Genomic DNA, 8,066 nt, shown 5'->3' with positions numbered 1-8,066 from the left:
CCACTCTTTAGCTGCCGTCCCTGCCTGGGGCACTCAGGATGAAGGAACCCTGGAGCTGACACTCACCACACAGTGCCAGCAGGCACCCTTGGCCTTCCAGGCAGGGGACCCGCATGGGGACTTCATCCATGTGGACATATTTGAGGGCCACCTGTGGGCCATGGTCGAGAAGGGCCAGGGTACTGCATTGCTCCTCAGCAGTGTGCCTGTGGCTGACAGGCAGTCCCACAAGGTCAGTGTCCACATCAACATTCACCAGCTGGAAATCTCCATGGACCAGTACTCCACATGTACTTTGAACTGAGGAGTCCTCAGCTACCTGGAGCCACGTGGCAGTCTTCTTCTTTGGGGCCTGGTTGCAGAGGCCTCTTGTCACCTCCAGGAATACCGCCCAGACCTGACACGAGGAGCCGCCAATGCCTCACTGCTGGGATGGCTGCATGGAAGACCTCAGTGTCAATGGCCAGAGGCGGGGGCTGCGGGAAGCCTTGTTGACGCACAACATGGCAGCTGGCTGAAGGCTGGAGGAGGTGGAGGAGTATGAGGATGATGCCTGTGACCATTATGAAGCTTTCTCCATGCTGGCCCCCAAGACTTGGCTGGCCATGGAGCTAGCTGAGCCATGAGTGCCTGAGCTAGGGCTGCACCCTGTCTCCTAATTTCACCCAGCTGTTGACTATCCGCCCACTGGTGGTGGCTGAGGGTGGCACAGCCTGGCTTGAGTGGCAGCACGTGCAACCCATGCTGGCCCTGATGGAGGCTGAGCTGCGCACATCCCAGGTGCTGTTCAGCGTGACCTGAGGGGCATGCTAGGGCGAGGTTGAACTGGACATCCCGGGTGCCCAGGCATGAAAAATGTTCACCCTCCTGGACATGGTGAACCACAAGGCCCGCTTCATCCACGATGGCCCTGAGGACAGCTCTGACCAGCTGGTGCTAGAGGTGTCAGTGACGGCTCTGGTGCCCATGCCCTCATGCCTACAGAGGGGCCAAAATGACCTCCTGCCCTTCCAGGTTCACCCTGTCAGTGACCCACGCGGCATCATCTTTCCACGTGGCAGCCTCATGGTGTTTCTGGAACACATGCAGAAGCCACTGGGGCCTGAGGTTTTCCAGGCCTATGACCCGGACTCTGCCTGTGAGGGCCTCGCCTTCTAGCTCCTTGGTGCCCCCTCTGGCCTCCCCGTGGAGCACTGAGACCGTGGAGCAGCCTGGGGAGCCAGTGACCGAGTTCTCCTGCTGGGATTTGGAGGCCGGCAGCCTAGTCTGTGACCACCGCGGTGGCCCTGCACAGCACTTGATTTTCTGGATCAGCGATGGACTGCAGGCCACCCCGCCCTCAGCTACGCTGAAGGTGGTGGCTGTCCAGCTGTTCATACAGATCCACCACAACACAGGACTGTGCCTGGCCCAGGGCTCTGCCATGCCCATCTTGCCCACCAACCTGTCGGTGGAGACCAGCGCCGTGTGGCAGGATGTGAGCGTGCTGTTTGGCATCGCTGGAGCCCTGCAGTTCAGGGAGCTGCAGAAGCAGGGGGCTGGTGGGGTGGAGGGTGCTGAGTGGTGGGCCACACAGGCATTCCACCAGCCGGACGTGGAGTAGGGCCGCGTGAGGTAGCTGAGCACCGACCCACAGCACCACATCGAGGACACCGTGGAGAGCCTGGATCTGGAGGTGCAGGTGGGCTGGGAAATCCTGAGCAATCTGTCCTTCCCAGTGACCATCCAGAGAGCCACAGTGTGGATGCTACAGCTGGAGCCACTGCATACTCAGGACACCCAGCAGGACACCCTCATCACAGCCCACCTGGAGGCCACTCTGGAGGAGGCAGGCCCAAGCCCTCCAACCTTCCACTATGAGGTGGTTCAGGCTCCCAGGAAAGGCAGCCTTCAACTACAGGGCATGAGGCTGTCAGGCGGCCAGGGCTTCACCCAGGATGATGTACAGGCTGGCCAGGTGACCTGTGGGGCCACGGCACGCACCTCAGTAGCAGTGGAGGACACCTTCTGTTTCTGTGTCACAGCTCCACCATATTTCTCCCTGCTCTGTACCTTCTCCATCCATACTGGCGGTGACCCAGACATGCCTGTCCTCACCAATGTCCTCGTGGTGCCTGAGGATGATGAGGGTGTCCTCTCTACTGACAAGCTCTTCCAGAGTCTCAACAGTGCCGGCTACCTCTATGAGGTCATGGAGTGGCCCCTGCCATGGGAGGTTGACTTGGCATGGCACACAGGACAAGACCACTATGGTGACATCCTTCACCAATGGAGACCTGTTGTGTGGCCGGCTGGTCTGCCAGCATGATGATTCTGAGATCACAGAAGGTGATATCCCATTTGTTGCTACCCGCCAGGATGAGAGCAGTGGTGACATGGCCTGGGAGGAGGTACTGGGTGTCTTCCAAGTGGCCATCCAGCCCGTGAATGACCACGCCCCTATGCAGATCATCAGCCACGTCTTCCATGTGGCCCAGGGTAGGTGGCGGCTGCTGACTACAGTCGACGTGGCCTTCAGCAGTGCTGATTCGGGCTTTGCTGATGCCCAGCTGGTGCTGACCCACAAGGACCTCCTCTTTGGCAGTATCATAGTCGTGGATGAGCCCATGCAGCCCATCTACTGCTTCATCCATGAGGGACCTCAGGAAGAGGTGAGTCCTGTTTGCGCACTGGGGCTGACCACGCTGGATCCAGCTGCAGGCGTCTGATGGGCAGCACCAGGCCACCACTCTGCTGGAGGTGCAGGCCTTGGAGCCCTACCTCTGTGTGGCCAGTGGCTCTGGCCTCATGGTCCCTCAAGGAGGCCAGGGTACCGTCAACACGGCCGAGCTCCACCTGGACACCAACCTCGACATCCACAGTGGGGATGAGATCCACTACCACGTCACAGAGTGTCCTCGCTAGGGACAATTGCTCCGGGCCACTGAGCCAGCCACAGTCATCTCCCAGCAGTACTTGCTGCATGGGGCCATTCTCTACGGCCACAATGGGAGCCTCAGACCCCACAGCACCCTGGCCTTCTCAATGGAAGCAGGGCCAGTGCACACAGATGCCACACTACAAGTGACTGTTGCCCTAGAGGGCCCACTAGCCCCACTGAAGCTGGCCCGGCACAAGAAGATCTACATCTTTCAGGGAGAGGCAGCTGAGATCAGAAAGGACCAGCTGGAGGCGAGGAGCTGGAGGTGGTGAGCGGGGTAGTGGACCAGGTAGAGGGCCTCCCGCCCAGCCTCCATGCCAGGTACACATGTGACTTGGGCTGTGGCTGTGGTGGTCCCAGATTGTGTGTGTACACGTGTCTCAGATGTGCTCCTGTATATGTTGTGTTCCCAAGAGTTTTTGGGGAGCCTGCTGTACACCCATCCTCCTGGGAGTTGTGTGTGCCTCTAGAGGTCGTGTCCACTCGTGTCCATGGCGTGGCTGAGCATGCAGATTCCTGGACCCCACCCAGCCCTACAGAATCTCTGAAGTGGAGCCCGAGAATCTGCATTGCAGTCAGTTCCCTGGGAGGGCATCACGGGTCCTGAACTTTGGGGATTGCTGGCCGTGGAGACAGGCCACTGCGCCTCAGACCCCCATGTATCCCGCTCTCTTCTCGGAGCCCAGACCAGGACTAGGAGGGTCTGTCAAGGGCTTCTGCCCACCCAGGAACCGCACAGAGCAGCCACGGGCCCTGCAGTGAGCTCACTGACATGCCCTGTGACCTCAGGCCAGTTCTTGCCCGCTCTTGGCCTTACTCTCCTACACTGCTCATTTCGGGGACCCTTCTGGTCTGCATGTCTGGAGCTTGGGGCCCACGGCAAGCCAGCAGATCTGGCATCAGGAAGGCCTCATGGGAGGAGACAGTGTTTGGGCCGGGCTCTGAAGAGCACAGGCCATTGGGAGCAGAGAATGGGGAGTGGTATTCCAGGCAAAAGGAACATTCCGGGCAAAGGCACAGAACAGGAATGTGAGTTTGGGGGTGGTTTAGCCTCTTGTGGATGGCCCATCAGGTGAGGGAGCCCGTGTGGCCTTTGGGGCATGAGCTCTGTAGGGCCTGTGTTGGGGGCGCCTGTGCCTCTAGGAGGGGTGGGGTGGGGCGGGGCGGGGCATGCTCTGATGGTCCTGGGTGGTAATAGCAGGGGTTGGGGAAGACACTGCCAGCAAACCAGCCACAGGCCTGAACAGATCCTGAGCAGGGGGGCCTGTGTGTGTGCGTGTTCACACACGCATGTGGATATGTGTGACTGTCAGTGTCTGATGAACTCGTGTGTCTGTGTCACTGAGTCTGGGGACGTGTGATTATGCACCTCCCCAAGGGAGTGCATCTCAAGCTGTGTGACCAACCCCCTGTAACCGTGTGTGGCGTGGGTATAACATGTGTCCAGCAGCCGGGGCAACCCAGTGAAACCCCGTCTCTACAAAAAAACTTTTTTAAAATTAGCCGGGCATGGTGGCTCATGCCTGTGGTCCCAGCTACTTGGGAGGCTGAGGTGGGAGCCCTTGAACCTAGGAGGTTGAGGCTGCAGGGAGCTGTGATTGCACCACTGCACTACAGCCTGGGTGACAGGGTGAGACCCTGTCTTAAAAAACAAAAAATGTGAACAGCTGCATGTCTGGCTGCTGTGTGTGTGAACCCACGTGTGTTTGTGTGACTAAATGAGCAGTGGTATCTGGTGAGCAAGATCAAGCCTGTTCTGGCTGCCTAGGGCCACAGTGGGCCCCTCTGAGACCCATCTGTGTTCCCTTGTTGGTCCTCATGACCTCTGTTAACCAGGCAGCCCAGGAGGCAGCCCAGAAGGCAGACATCGTTTTCTCAGTGAAGAGCCCACTGAGTGCCAGCTACCTGGTGATGGTTTCACCTGGCGCCTTGGCAGATGAGCCACCCAGCCTGGACCCCATGCAGAGCTTCTCCCAAGAGGCGGTGGACGCAGGCAGGATCCTGTACCTGCACTCCTGCCCTGAGGCCTGGAGCGATGCCTTCTTGCTGGTTGTGGCCTCAGCCTGGGTGCTCCCCTCGAGGATGTATCGTAGAGCTGGAGGTGCTGCCCACTGTCATCCCCACCGGGAGTGCAAAACTTCAGCGTCCCTGAGGGTGGCAGCCACACCTTGGTCCCTCCACTGCTCTGCGTCACCGGGCCCTACTTCCCCACTCTCCCGGGCCTTGGCCTGCAGGTTCTGGAGCCATCCTGGCATGGGGCCCTGCAGAAGGAAGATGGGCCTCATGCCAAGACCCTCAGCGCCTTCTGCTGGAAAGAGGTATGGCTGTGAGACTGTCTCTTATACACATCTAGATGTGTATAAGAGACAGTCTGGAGAGGGAGCCCCATGTAGGGGTACTAGTGGCACCCCAGTAGCTGGTGAGGGGCAGTGCTTGGTGGAGGAGGGAGTTGAAGGTGAAGCAGCTGCTGGGCCTGTGGGCAGAGGTGTGAGCCTGGGATTCAGATCAGGTGCCAGCCAGAGGCAGAGTGGATCCTAGGAGCAGATGAGCTGATGAAAGGCAACTGAGTCGGCCAAGAGGATGAAGCTGCCATTCATCCATCCTGGTGGCTTCAGAGAAGAACTGGAGCTCTCAGCCATGGATAGCAGCAGACTCTGTGTGGTAGCTGTGCCATGGGGGCCAGCCCAGTCGTCGTTTAAATGAACACCTCTCCCCAAAGGCAGAACAGGAGTTGTTCCATAGCAAGGCAGAGCAGGGCAGACTCTTTTGTAGGCTGTCCTGGGCCTACAGTTATCACACCTGGTGTTCCCACCAGGAGACTGTGTGGGCATCTGAACCCAGCACATGATCACAGGGAGTTCTGGATAGGGAGCAGTCTTGTGGGGTGCAGAGCTGACTCTGTCACTCAGAAGCCATGGCATGCGGTACTGCTCCAAGTACCTCCAGAGGGGTCCCCCTGCCAGCCCTTGAAAATGGCAGAGCCCACCCCTAGCCCCCTTTCTAAGCTCCCTTGCTTGGGCAAGGACCTCCTGGGCCTGGCATTCTCCCTCCTGAGAGGTGCAGATGGTATCCAGCAAGTGCAAAGCTGAGGTTTCTTGGGTCTCTCACATCAGCACCTCTGAGGCCTGGGTTCTGTATTTCCCTGGAGCCCCACTCCTGCTATGGCCCCCTCCCCACAATGAGATATTCATTGGGCTGCTGTCTACAGCTGCTGCTTAGCAGTTGTTGGGAGCCTTTGTCAGGAATGCCCAGGAATGAGGAAGGGACGGGACCAGACCGTCAGCAACCGTCTCGCACTCTATAGTCTCATGTTACTCAGAGCTTCCCCATTCTCCAGCAATATGAAGGACTAGATTGAATGGGCACCAGGGGGCCAGGCTGGCAGTGTCACCCAGGAAAGCCTGGAAGAGGCTACATGGGCTACCTGGCCCACTCGGGGAGGAGGCCAGGACTGAGTCTTGTTTTGACAGCAGCCCTGTGCCACAACACTGAACTGGGCAGGGAAAGGGTCAGGTGTCCCCACTTTTCAGATAAGGAAACTAAAGCTCATAGAGGGCAGGTAACTGTATTCAGAGCACATGGTGAGTAAGAGACACAACTTCTGCCTGCAAGTCTAGGATTTCCTTCACCAGAGGACACTGCTTGCTCCCCAGAGCTCAGGACCCTGTGTTTTGTTTCACTCCCACCCACAGAGCTCCCGTATCCAGGCATCAGCTCCAACTCCCACTCCTGGAGGCGGAGGTGGGAGAATCACTTGAGCCCAGGAGTTCCATACCATCCTCGGCAACATAGTGAAACCTTGTCTCTACACAAAAATTTTAAAAATAGCTGGGCTTGGTGGTGGCACGTGACTGTAGTCCGAGCTACTCGAGAGGCTGACATTGGAGGATCACTGTGATCCCAGGAGGTTGAGGCTGCAGTGAGCAGTGATCACTGTACTCCAGCCTGGTGACAGAGCGAGACCCTATCACCACCCCCACCCCTGCCAAACAAAACAACAACTGAAAAGACAAGTTTCCTATTGGCATGATAGGTCCTGAGTCCCCTCCCAGATCAGTAACGTGGGACAGGTGTCTTTTCCTCTGGACCTCGGTGTCCCCATCTGACTGAGAAAAGGCAGTGGGGAGGTGGATCTTCCAGTTGAAACGGTGTAGAAGCAGGTGTGAAAAGCCATACTCCAAGGGGCTCCAAGTCCAGCACACTGTCCCAGCAGGGCCCAGCACGGCAGCCAGTGCCGCACAGGCATCAGGTCCCGACCTTCCTCCCCGATTGCCCACTCTCAGACCACGGAGTTCATATTGGAGCTGCTGGCCAGTCTGTACTCATGTGGGGACCAGAACACACTGGTGGAGCAGTTGGCAGAAGAGGCACAGCGGCGCGACGAGATGCTGCGCATGCACCACATGCTGAAGGAGGTACTCACCATCATCAGGGACATCAACACGACCACCGTCAGCCTGCCCCTAAGCCTGCATGTGGACGACTCCTGGCTGCAGGTGCAGAGCCTCCCGGACGAACGCAGAGACCAGGGCCGGCCCCACGGCCCCAAAGTCCCCCAGCCTGGGCCGCCCAGAGGAGTGTCAAGGGGGCAGTGGCGTGGTCCCTCACCAGGGTGGCTGCTACCTGGAGTGAGGGGCGGAGCTTGCCGAGGAGCACTGGCTGCGGCGCAGGGTGGAGCTGGGCTGTTGGTGCTGCTGGGGCGGGGCTTAAACTCTGGCGACCACATCAGAGCCTGGCAGGGAGGAGCTTCCGTGCATGGGCGTGGCCGGCACTGGGCTGGGGCGGCGCTTCGGGGCGGAACCCCCCATGTCTCCTGTCCCTGTGCCTTGCTGCCTGTCGCCTTGCAGGTCGCCCAAGTCCAGCCCCGGGATGCCCAGCCCCCGCCATGTCCCCAGCCCAGCCTGGGTTGCGGGCCCGGCTTCTGGGCTTCCTGCTGCTGGGTGCGCCCTTGGGGAAGTGCCACCCCGTATCCTCCAGACCAGAGGCTTCCCCTGATCCCTTCGGCCCTACTCGCCAGGTGCTCTCATGCCCCACTCGGGATCACCAAGTAAGTAGGGGCTGAAAGCAGCCAAAGAGGCCGCTGGAGGGGTGTGGCCGGGAAGGAAATGGGACTGGATTCCAGAGCATCGGACCTGGCGGCAAGAAC

The 8,066-nt window shown here is 59.1% G+C and overlaps 1 pseudogene; it reads left to right on the top strand.

Moving 5' to 3' along the window:
- The first annotated feature begins 7 nt into the window (after positions 1-7).
- LOC105539910 lies at positions 8-7,416 on the top strand (annotated as a pseudogene).
- The last annotated feature ends 650 nt before the right edge of the window (positions 7,417-8,066 follow it).

Source organism: Mandrillus leucophaeus, unplaced genomic scaffold, assembly GCF_000951045.1.
Source record: "Mandrillus leucophaeus isolate KB7577 unplaced genomic scaffold, Mleu.le_1.0 Scaffold2109, whole genome shotgun sequence".
NCBI classification, from domain to species: Eukaryota; Metazoa; Chordata; class Mammalia; order Primates; family Cercopithecidae; genus Mandrillus; species Mandrillus leucophaeus.
Note: the sequence above shows the minus strand (reverse complement) of the source record. Positions and strands in the feature narration are given on the sequence as shown.